The 12,655-nt window shown below is 37.3% G+C and overlaps 1 pseudogene; it reads left to right on the forward strand.

Annotated features, from left to right (window-relative positions):
- The first annotated feature begins 9,115 nt into the window (after window positions 1-9,115).
- LOC109062242 overlaps window positions 9,116-12,655 on the forward strand; it is a 995,865-nt pseudogene continuing 992,325 nt past the window's right edge.

Consider the following 12,655-nt stretch of genomic DNA (forward strand, 5'->3'; position numbering starts at 1 on the left):
TTGATAAATGAAAGGAAGGTAGGGAAAGTTGTAGTGACCTCCAAATCAGAAAGAGATGTTCATCGATGGACTTTTGACCCCCTCCTTAATCGGTGAGTTTTACACACTTTCTCCTAATCTTTATTAACAACAAAGAGAGGCACAATGTAAATGTTCATTTTCTATGCATCTTCATGATTCAGCCGACTCACCACTCTTACAGATCTTCCTAGAACGTGTCCAAACACCTGGCTCGCAGTTTTTTGAATGGCTCTTTTCAAAATCAGTCCCACAGACACCTATACAGTATGTTGCCCAGATGTCAGGACAGGAAAGAAGCCTTGGTATTTTTACCTTTCAATGGTGATCTACTGTACATGGATCTGCTGATGAGATGGGACTATTGGAGGATTTCACCAACATCTACAGACTATCTTATGACCGCCGTCTGTAAAACAGTCAACAAAAACTGCGGTACAAACATTCATTGTTACCTAATTGTTCTGTTTCATCTTTAAGACTTCTTGCACATTTAATCTCATGTGTTGTGAGTTGATTTTCTGGCTAATGACGGTTGCTTGATTCCTTGAGGGTAAGTGGACTGCTGTAATTGATCTCTGTTTGGTTACCGCAGAAGCTGATGTCCATGTTTACTGACTTGTCATGCTTGTTTGCCACAAGCTAAATTAGAGTTTGCTAAAGGCGCTTAATGCATTGATTTTTGCCCAATAGCAGTGGTTTGGCATTTATCGCTTGTTTGTCTGTCAATTTATCCTGCTTGCACAGTAACAGTAGTTTCCTGTGTTAAAATAGATTTTTAAAATTAATGTGCGACACAATTAATGGTTGCATGCCAGCTGTGCAAACTAACACATTTATTACCCTTTAGGCATGAAAATAATAAGCTTGTTGGAAAAATGACATTAATAAATGCAAATGAAAAGTTTAATTTTAAGATTTTTCACAGTCATTTCAATCATTTTAAGAATGTGAACTATACTGAAATGTTAATTTAATTGAATTAGCATGAAAAGATAAATGCTTTTAAAAGATTTTTTAATGCCTGAATTATCTTATGAAGAGGTAGTATCTCCTTCAGTAGAGTTCCCATTCAGTGTGCGTGGGCATCCCATCATGCTTTGCGTTTCTGTGTTTTGGTTTGGTTTTTGCTGCTGGTCCTTTGCCGCAGATGATTTCTTCAGACTCACCTTCGAATGGTAATGATCACTGATGTCTAGGGCCTGCCATAGATTAATCATAATAACGATTTTACTTTTCTAATCTGTGTGCGAACCTCAATTTAAAAAATAAATAAAATAAATAAAAATTAGACTTATGTAATATAATCACAGTTTCATCTGAAGGTTTGGTAGGCTTCCTGGGAAGTTAAAAAGTTTTTGCCGATCTTGGAACAATAGCTTTTAACATGTCGTTCCCGTATACACCACAATCCTAGAAAACATATTTGCCATCAACATTTTCCAAAGCTTGACTGGCAGCAGGGGACCTGTCCTTTTAGGGTTTGTTTACACAACCAGCAATGTACCAAACATTTTTGAAGACTTTTGTGTACAACGTTCACACTGAGCCACAAAAAACGCAACATTATGCACGCCAGGCCAGTAGTTGGCGATGTTGATTTGTAAAAGAAGGCATACGCACGCTGTACGCATACACATTTAGATAGACTGAACATGTAATCGCATGTGGATGGACGTCACCATTTCACCAATTTTGTGTTCTTTGTAGTTTTACACTAAGTTTATTTACAGTATTGTTTCAAAAACTTGCACTTTGAAACCCGTTTTTTAAACATTTGCACTTTCAGGCCCCCATAATGCAGTTTTCCTGTGAATAAACGGCCAAAAAATGTTTTGCATTTTAAGGGGAAAACCCTCGCCCTCTAAGGCTTCTAGTTACATCTAAGCAATGGTTTGCTCATCTTTTAATTAATAGTAATTATTTCACATTCATAGTCTAAAACAGTGTCTACACCGGATGTGAGCTACATGACGCTATTCGACAAAAGTCCATAGAACTTAATATAATCAGGGATTCTGTCTACACCAAATGAGTCCTTGACAGAAAAACTGAAAATGCCCTGTTCTATATCCAAAGTACTCCAGGCTCTTGCGCTACTTGTGACAACAGACAGACATCAGCTCAATGTTTAGTTGCTGACAGGAATGAAGAGGACGCTGTGAGGGACAGAAATCCAGTGTGTTGAATGGATTGTACTGCTATCTAACAACATACCAATTGTTTGGCTGACAAAATGTCTTTTCAAAAAAGTTTCATTATTAAAGATTTGAAAGTTGGGGAAAACTTCTGCGCTCCCTAGGAACTTTATACAATGTGTGCTATTGTACAGACTGTAAAGCCACGATTTACTAAACGGGGCAAATTAGCGTTGAGAGCACAATCCCATAAAAGCGATGACAGGAGTGGGAAGTTCTGCGGGTGATCTTACTGACAGACAATGTGCAGATGACATAAAAATCAGACCCAGCCAGCGCATTTCCAGAATGTCTCATTTTGTAAAAAAAAAAAAAAAAAAACAAAAACACGAGAAAATCTAATTTCGAAAATCAAAATCGTGAGTTGAGTGAATTGTTACATCCCTACTTAGTATGTGTTGCGAAGATGAATGAAGGTGTAATGGGTTTGGAACAACATGAACGTGAGTAATGAACAAACTGATGAATTATACCCTTTAAAAATACTCTCTTCCAATGTATTTTGTGACTGTAAAGGGAAGCTCCTACAATGCATATGCAATAAGGGCAGACTTATTCATCACTAACATTAATTCTGACTGTGCAAGCTGTTTGTAAATCTAGCCCTGTAAGTCTATCCTTCTCAGCCTCACATTTCAACATGGCGCCTAGTTCCCTGTCTACACCGTGTGTGAGTTTTTAATCACATCGCACCATGCTTCAGCAGTTTGAGGCTGTCTTACCATGAACACATCAAAGTGGAGGATCGGAATCCATTTGTAGCGCAGGAGTGTGAACTACATCAGAAATAAATTGTGGTTCTGTTTGCTGTTCTTGGATCAGGCAGCAGATGAAAGGTGAGTAAATGAATATTTATTCACCTCACCTGTCATAAGTGTGGTCATTGGACCGGATAACTGTGGTGTCCACATCGTCCCCAATCAGCCAGTGGAAATTGGGATCGCCTGCGTGATCCTGATGGTCTTCATCTTCTTCTTGGAGACGTAGGCACCGTCCGCATTGAAGTCACCAAGGATCATGACGTTCTGTAAAACAGTTAGAGTTTTCTCTCAAACTCTAATCAATGTTTGACTCACGTGTGTATTTAATCTTATCTCCACTTTAGATAAACTTAGGTCAATCCACTCAATACCTATGATTGTGTACATTCACATATTTGGCAGATGCTTGTATCACAAAACAAATAGGAACTCTAGATTTCCTCTGGAATGTGTTGTGGTTGCATAGGTGTAAACTCACATCTGTTTTCCATTATCCATTGACATGCAGAAAGACGTCGTATAGTTCATCTAGTTCCTTCTGTGAGTCTTTGGGCTTTGTGTGAACAGGGATCAACACCAAATCTTTCAGCACTGAAAGAGACAAAAAATGACTATAACTGACCTCATGTGGTCGACCTCCAAAAAACATTAATGGCTGGGTAGGAACATGCCCATTACAATGAACGATATGAATAATGACTTCAGTTTTGGTCAGTTTCTCAAATAACTTTTATGGTGGTTTTACATCCCATTAATCCCATTGAAAAGAGGAACACATGACAACGTGGAGGGTGAGTAAATGAACCCCGACTTTTCATTTTTGGGTGAAGTATAAGTCATGTTATCCCTGAAGACTTTTTAGTCTAGAGCATTTTTTCTTGTGCCCGGTTTTGTTGTGTGCACTGTACTGGTCCAAGGTTTTTTAAGCAGAAGTTGGTTACCTGTGGTGTTACTGAGAGGGAAAGAAGGGAGATCGGAAACGCAAGATGAAGGGAACTCTCGAGGAACGAAAGCGTCGAGAAGGGGGGGAAAGGGGGGAAAAGCTCGTCACCCACTTGACTTCTTGTTGTCTTCGTATTGGTACGTGTCGACCAGTTTTTGGCCTCATCTTCTCTATTAGAAATGAGCAAAAAATAAATAAATGTTTTTTTTTCAATGCTACATGTATGACTATTCGTAATTGAACATCTAATTGCATTAAGGGAAAAGGAAGATGTATCAAATGCTACAAAATTTTGAAATGCATGATTTGATCCTTACGTATTCATGCTGAAAACATAATTGACACTTAATTTTCTAAATGTTGGGACTGTAGAAAACAGACAACAACTGTTTCCTTATAAAGAGTCCGTCCCAGCCTGGAGCTTCCCACCATAGTGAAGGGACGTTTCTTATTAGCCTCTGTGGGAGAAAAAGTTCAACCTTAGGCTGAGTTTAGGGCGTTTAGGTACAGATGGTGAAGAGAATCTCTTGAAGGTTCATACAGACCTGGTGCTGTTGAGGTTCCTGCAGAAATTTGTCTATAGATTTGCCCGATTTGTCCACCACCCTCGAGAAGAATGATTATACTGTACCGAGAGAAGATCTAGGAAAGAGTGTTGTGGACTGTTTTAAAAAAAAAATACTTCTGGGCTTTTACTATGTGATTTTTTTAAACAATCAGATTATAATCTCACCTTAATGAACATATATTTTACAATATTTTTGTATGACAGCTTGCTTGGACCCATACGTCCTGATATTAAAAGATGCGATCTTCATGGTGTCGACCTTAAGAAAGTGAAAAACCATCACAAAGTGATACGAGTTTAAAGCAACAACACTTCAGACTGGCTTCATGGTTTTCAGGTCTGTCGGTGACATCATGCAAACCTATAATCAGAGGAATTTCTTACCACATTCCTGTTGTAAATCGCCAGAGGAAGTTTAACAGACAATTCGAGGATGCCTTGTTCGTACACAGGAAACCCTTATAGTTTCTAAAGAGCTGACATGTCAGATTATGTAGGACCGCAGCAGATCCGGTAGAGGGGGACAGTAAGGGAAACCACACTGAGTTTCATGTTGAAAGTTCAAAAACCCAAAATGTACTCGAAACAGCAAAGTTTTAATTAAACAAAAGTCATCTAAGAATTGAAAGAAGCACCAATGCACCAGTATAAGTGAAAACACTATCAACCACATTCAAGAATCATCTCGATCTTGATTAAATGTTTAAAAAAAAAAAAAAAAAAAAAAAAAAATCTGTTATATATATGTTATAATGCATAAATTAAGTCAAGTCTGCTTTATTGTCCACATGTACCAGCACCATAATACAGAGAATTGAAATCCGTTACTCTCAGACCCGTTGGTGCATACAGATAACATAACAGTAGAACATTAAATACAGATTAAATATAAAATGCACAACTATACAAATAAGGTCATGTAAAAAAAGATAAGTAAGCAGCACAAGGCATAAATGCTTTATGTATTTAAATGTATTTTTCTAGAAGTAAACACATAAACAATCAGCTCTTACCGAAGCTTTTGTTTACTATGAAGTCTCGTTTTCCTGTGTTGTCTGTTAGACAGCTAGTAAATTATTAATGGCTGCTTATGTGAAAACAGGCCATGCCTACTTCCTGTTTTAAATCAGATAGGGTTTCTGTCGCACAGATGTCTCGTGAAATGGAGAAGTAGAGGGCTCACTGATTAATAACAGATCTTCTCTCCGCTGGTGTAATTTTTGTAGTAATTTATAGCAGGCTTGACTGGAGGTAACCGCATAGCCATGGTGTTTAAAGACCAACTGAGCTGACTGTCAAAAACAACAGCCTTTTTGATTTAAATTTGCCTTTGTGAAACCTCACCATTAGGATTTTAGGATAATAGTGCAGTTCAGACTCAAACCCGCTGGAGCACTTGATGCACTTTATTTTTTTAAATATGTCAAAATGTCCACTAGCTTTTACTTCAGAAACCACCCAATTTCCCTATATGCTTTGCAAATAAAGTATTCTCTTAAAACAAGTTCATCCACAATAAATTTGACCTTGGTTTCCCAGAATGCAGTAATTTGGTGGCAATTACTATATTATAAAAAAAAATGAAACAAATGCAATAGGCGTCTTAATTACATTAAAAGTTTACAATTAAAGAATTTATTTATATTGATTATATTTTTCGTCTTTAAACGTTATGAAATAGTGAACAATATTGTCTGAAACTTCTAGCTGACAAAAAGTTCTTCATATCTGGGTGTTTGGGAAAGTTCCTTGATTAGAGTTGGGTTTGAACAACCCAGCCTTGAAGAAGCTGTGTATTCTCTATGTGTGTGTGTGTTGGTATCTGTCTGTGCAGTACCAGTCTCCGGGGGATTTATAACCGCACTTAGGGTGGAATACGGACGTCTTCCAACACCCAGATGTATGTCTTGGGTGTGAGACATTGCGTGTGAACTCGAATCTCATTTTTCTACAGTTGAACCTATCAGTATCCTTTTTACCCAGTCATGACACAGTTGGTGACCTCTGCTGGAGTTAAATTGCTGTTGTATTGAGATTGTAAGAAACTGACCCAGAATCCCACTCCACAATAGATGTTTTGATCATGCTCATTTCCCAAAATGGCTTAAATATTATAGAGAAGAAGAGAGTTAACAGTTATGTTGTTTGTAGATCATTTGGGATGATCACATCCTGAGCAAATGTCATCAATTTTAGAATGGGAGCGGGTGTGGGACACCAAGAACTATCTCAGACAAAGGGGCGTCAGAACTTAATTAACATACTGACCAGAGCTATTCATCAGGAGCAACTGCATTTACATGAAGAGTAGTAAACTGGTTCATTCCGGCTCCGTTGAACCCAAGCATTTGTGAAATTTGTACCTTAAAGTACTTAACTGTACCCTCACTGTACCTTTATTTATGATAGTCATCATTTTTTCTTACAAGGCCTACGGACTCCTCGAGAGTGTTGAAGCTGTCTTCTGCTGATGAAACTGCAAACTATTTTCTTTTTGCATCTCTGTCTCCTGGTCTTCACTCATCATGGTTCTTGGGTTTTATCTGTAAACTCCCTTACACTATCAAAACCTGAATAAACTGTTTTCACCATTTCCAGACATTATTCCCAGAATGCAAATTTCGGCAGCAATCTAATGTATTTAAATAATTTCAAGTGCTATACATAATTTTGCTATACATTTACATAACTGATCAATCTATCTATCTATCTATCTATCTATCTATCGAAACCGAATGAACATTTCCCGCCATTTTTCTGGCATGATGTTTTGTTGTTGTTTTTTTAAATTCCTCGAATCCTCTGAAGCTGTAGTAGCTGTGATGTTGTTTTTGGCTCGCCCCGTCTTCACTGTAGTCATATTACACTGTGCTATGGAGGAACAGACTCCATTTCAAGTGGAAAAAACAACAACACACCTGGACTGTCTGAACATGATTTCCATCTCAACGACAGTTATGAACAGAAAAGACCTAATATAACATCTATGTAGAGACATATTTAACCTTATGTTATAACTGAACCAATATCCACTTTAACTCATGTCCAGGACAATGTCTTCTTTATCTTCTACCTTCAGCTGCAGAATTTGTAATTCGGTTTCTATGTATTTCCAAAAGTAAGCACACTGCAGGCCTTAAGGCAGCAGCTTCCTGTTACACCTGACTGTTGCTAACAGGCTCTTTCCTCTTTTTTCTTACTTTACAGGTTTACTTGGCGCTCAAACAAACTGAAATATCTCATTCTGTCCATCCTGACAATTATTTCTCCACCTTTCAGTGTGCTTTGTGGCTGTAATGAGGATGATTGTATTATCTGAACTCACCTACAGTACGCTTCAGGGACTCCACTTCCGAGTCAGTGTTTGATCAGAGGGAGGAACTCTGTGTCTTTTTCGAGGGATGTCCAAGTTGGGGCCGGGCCAAATCACTCGACAGGTTCCTGCGTCTAGCCAATCAGGTTACAGGTGTCCAGTATAAGTAATGCAGGTGATTTTAGGCATCTCTACAGTCTTTTTTGTTTTTTTCAGTGCAACCTTGGACCAGTGCTTGGGTAAGTAACATTTAGTTCTTGTAGTCTTTCAGTCTTAATTTGTGCCATTTTTCTAAATATTTAATAAATAGTTTCAAGTGTCCAGACAATGTAATCTCAGCATGAATGTAATCATCTCAGCAGTCTAAGCATATTTAAATTCAAAATTGAAATTCAAAATAAATATGTGTGGTAAGTTAAGTATTGCTCTTTGACTCTTTAAATTTTTGTCTTAATTTTTAGATTTTTTTTTTTTTTTTTTATTGTTTTATAAGTGTCCAGACAGCATCTGATGAGAAGGTTGTTGTGTTTTTATATTCCTGCCAGGTTATTTGGAAAAATATTCCGTAAATATTTGATTTTTTTCTTCATTTAAAAAAAAAAAATTGCGTGCACACACACACACACACACCTAGAATTCATATAGATAAAGCCCCTAAACTTGTCTCTGCATGTTTGGTGTTGAATGGGGTGGAATGTAAAACACACTTTGTGTAAGTCCATGACTTTGGATTTAAACGACAGCCATTGTCACAAAATAAGGTTTCGGGTGGTGGAGTCATGTTCACAACAGATTGTCATCCATATGTGTCTCGAATGTATAGGCGATTTTGCTGCTTTGATGTGCACTTAGCAATGTCTGAGCCCTGGAACTAATTTCTGCCCCATTCAGAGAAACCCTCTGGGCATAAAGACCCCCTGCACCAATTATTGGCCCGACACCAAGTCACTGAAATGGCCTCACACAGACCTTTCTTGTTCTTCTGCCTCTGTTTAGTAGCCCATTTCCTTCTCGGCTACATCAAATTTACCCTTTTTTGTATTTAGACAACAAGAAACACATTTTAATTAAGGTGTTGTTTGACCATTTCAAGTCGCATAGTTTTCACTTGTAATGGCTTAAAAAAGATTCCGGTGATAGTAAAAAAAAGAAGAAGAAAAAGTGTGTTTCACTTTATATTGTATGATAAAGTTATTCATGAATGTATAAACTATAGCTCTACTGTTTGTCATTCTATGTAGTTTTGCATTTCTATTCTACAGAAAGTGTGATTATAAACTTCAAATTTGGTTTCTTTCATTTCACGATTAACAGGCATCATGAAGGTCGCCTCTTTTAACATCCAGAAATTTGGGAAATCAACTCTCTGATCCGTTTGTGCTGAAAACCCTGATCAAGGTAAGGCCTGTCCCCACCTACAGAAAGTCCAGAGTCATGAGAGACACACACCAAGCATCCCATCTGACATCTTGAATTGAGATTTATCTTAATGTCTGATAATCCCTCACGGGAGGAGCAGCATGCACGGTATGATGATGAGGCTAATGGTTTGTTTTTACGTCGCTCCCTTTCTTCAGATTGTGTCACGCTATGACATCATTGTTATTCTCGAAGTGGTGGACTCCAGCGGAGATTCAGTGGATAATTTTCTCAAAGAGCTGAATAAGTGAGTCAAACAAGGTGTGTTTTTTCTTGAAAATCCCTGCTATTACATGACAGTAGTAACCATGTCTGACTGCTCATCAACAGGTTCAACAAGACGCACCGTTACACCTTGGAGATCAGCACACGCCTGGGAAGAGAAAGTTACAAAGAACAGTTTATGTTCCTCTACAGGTAACTGCGTAATTTTGAAGATGCATTAGACTTTTAATTGGAATGGAGGCCGTACTGAATTTTACGAGGGTGCGGCAAACTTAGAACATTCCCAATCTGGTTCCTGTTTGGTTATTTTTTAGGAAAACCAAATAAGAATGTTCCGGTGTAGATTCTTTTTGTAACCAGAAACGAACCTTTTTGATGTTTTGGTGACAACCTTAAAGAGAACCTATGAAGAACGTTCCCTATTTGGAGATTGTTCAATTCAATTCAAAAAAAAAAAAAAAAAAAAAAAAAAAAAAACTTCCTAGAATGTTGTTGGGATGTTTCTAAGGGAACCTACCGAGAACAATACTGAAAGACATTACAAACCATCAACTATTATCCATTAAAAAATGGTTTCCTGTAGTGGTTTTAACAAGCCATCAATAAAAGGCAGCAAATTACTAGTAGAGACCAACAGGGATCTATTAATTCCCATTATAACCAGTAAAACCATTACAAGTTCTGTGATATGGTTTCTTTTGCTTTTTTCACGACACATTTCAACATATGACAATCTATATTTACGTGTTGGTGGCGCTAATTCTGAATTTAAAAACTTGCCCTGCCCATTCACTTTGAAATGAGTGTTGTTTTGATAGTCTCTAGACACAGCGACTATATATTAATAAAACAGGCCGTTTAGTTCTAAAGATCAGACAGAGGGTGATAAAAGGTCATAAAAACAAATGTGATAAAACAGATAATTCCAGTCCTTGATTTCTGATTGGTTGAGCCCGTTTTTGCGTTCAAAGCTGTTGTAAATTACTCTACAAACATACACCACTGGTTTACTTCTGACTATCAGTTTTATTTTATTTATTGTACTAAACTACACTGTGTGTTTTAAATATGAAGGGATGACTTGGTGGATTTGGTCGGGTCTTACCAATACAAAGACAATCAGCCTGGAGATGAAGATGCTTTCGCCAGAGAACCGTATGTTCTGCGATTCAAATGTCATACAACAGGTAAAGTACAGCATATTACATGGGTGCAACAGTCTCGTGATTTTGACACATTAATGCACGGTGTAATTTTACTGGCCGTGATTATGAGCTTAGGCTATAAGGAAATGTGTTTTTCTTTGTAGTGTTTCCTTGTGATAACTTAATTCCCAGTTCATGCAACTGACGGCTAAAAACAAATTACACATAAATGTCACTGGCTAATTTATCATTTAATCTCTGGGTTGGGTTGTGACAAACGCTGTGTGTGGACATCAGTTATTGTACTCAATAATCTTGTTCATGTCTCATCAGTGTTGGCAGATTTGGTGCTGATGCCCGTCCACACCAAGCCTGAGGATTCAGTGAAGGAGCTTGACGAACTGTACGACGTGTTTCAGGATGTCAAGACGAAGTGGAAGACTGATGTAAACCATTATGCACAACTACAATACCTTTATGATAATCATCCATTAGTTGAGACAGGATTTATTAATTTAAATACATGAGGATGAGTATATTTTGTGTGAACATGGTATAATGAGATACCATGCATTATTGCGTTTATAAACAGCATAGATTTTGTAATATAAGAATGGTTTAAAAACAAAAGCATGTGCATATCCATACAGAACATCATGATTTTGGGGGACTTCAATGCAGACGGCAGTTACGTGTCTGGTAGAGAAATGAAAACAATCCGCATCAGGAGTAACAAGAACTTCCACTGGCTGATCACAGATGACGAGGACACCACAACCAGCACCAAAAATGACAACACTTATGACCGGTAATTAATTTCACTATGACAAAAAAATGAACAAATATGATTTGAAGTCATTCTCATTAATATGACGTGTTAATGCACAGGATTGTGGTGTATGGAGACGATATGCTGAAAGCTGTTGTTCCAAACTCTGCAAAACCATTCAACTTCCAGAAGGCCTACAAACTGACAGATGAGGAGGTAAACGAGCATCATATTACATTTGAACTGATATTTAATCACACTAACCATAAAGTTATTACTGTACATTGAGCTAACAGAATTTATTTTGAGTTTAGTATTTTTCAAAACACAGATTTAATGTCTTTACAGGCGCTGAAAGTGAGTGACCACTATCCAGTGGAGGTGGAACTGAAGAGAAAACGTAAGCAGCTTAAACATAAGACACGTGAACAGCAGCACAGTGACTGAAAACATTATACATAAGATGTGTGAGTTTTTTTACAGTGTATGTTGATTGGAAATGATATTGTTGGACTGAACTTCTTATGGGCATGAAAACTATATAAAGACGGATAAGCTTTTATGAACACTTCTGGTCATGTTTACATGTTGAAATCTTTGGATATCGTACAGTTGTTTTGAATGTCATATGAATGTTTCACAATCAAAGACATTAAACATCTGAAATCTGACTTTACAATCATTACCGTTTTCTTTACAAGAGCAATAACTAAAAAAAATTTACGTTGCCACTGTGGACCCACAAATATACACTAAACACACTCATTTCTTCCCATACTTCTTCATTCCACCTCCTTCTATGAAAAGAAAATGAAACCATTTCTTGACAAAAGAAAAACTCAGAACACTATAGAAAGATTTCTTGTGGCTTTATGTGTCTCTTACTTAAAGGTCCTTTTCCAGCAGTCTTGGCTTTCAACTGGTTCATTGCTTTCTGCTCCTCTTTCTGTTTCTGTTTGAAAACCATGTCCTCCTGTAGGGATGGGTGCAGGCGATTAAACCGGTAATGAAAATGTATTAAGCAGTATTTCAAAATCATGTTCTCTAGTCATTACTTAACTCTAAGCAGCTTATCTGTTCACAAATCATAATCTCAGTGTTTATGTAGAAACAATTGAACAGAAACCTTAACTTTCATCGTCCATCTCCTTCGACTGCTTCTTGGGAGCCTTGAGGGGTTTATTTTTACCTCCTGCATAAACATTTTGATAGCATTATAACATAAATAACAAATACAAAATAAACGTTTAATAGACATATTTATTACAATTAATAAGTGGATTTAAAATACACTGT

The sequence above is a fragment of the Cyprinus carpio genome, chromosome B22 (genome assembly GCF_018340385.1).
Source record: "Cyprinus carpio isolate SPL01 chromosome B22, ASM1834038v1, whole genome shotgun sequence".
In the NCBI taxonomy this organism is placed as follows: Eukaryota; Metazoa; Chordata; class Actinopteri; order Cypriniformes; family Cyprinidae; genus Cyprinus; species Cyprinus carpio.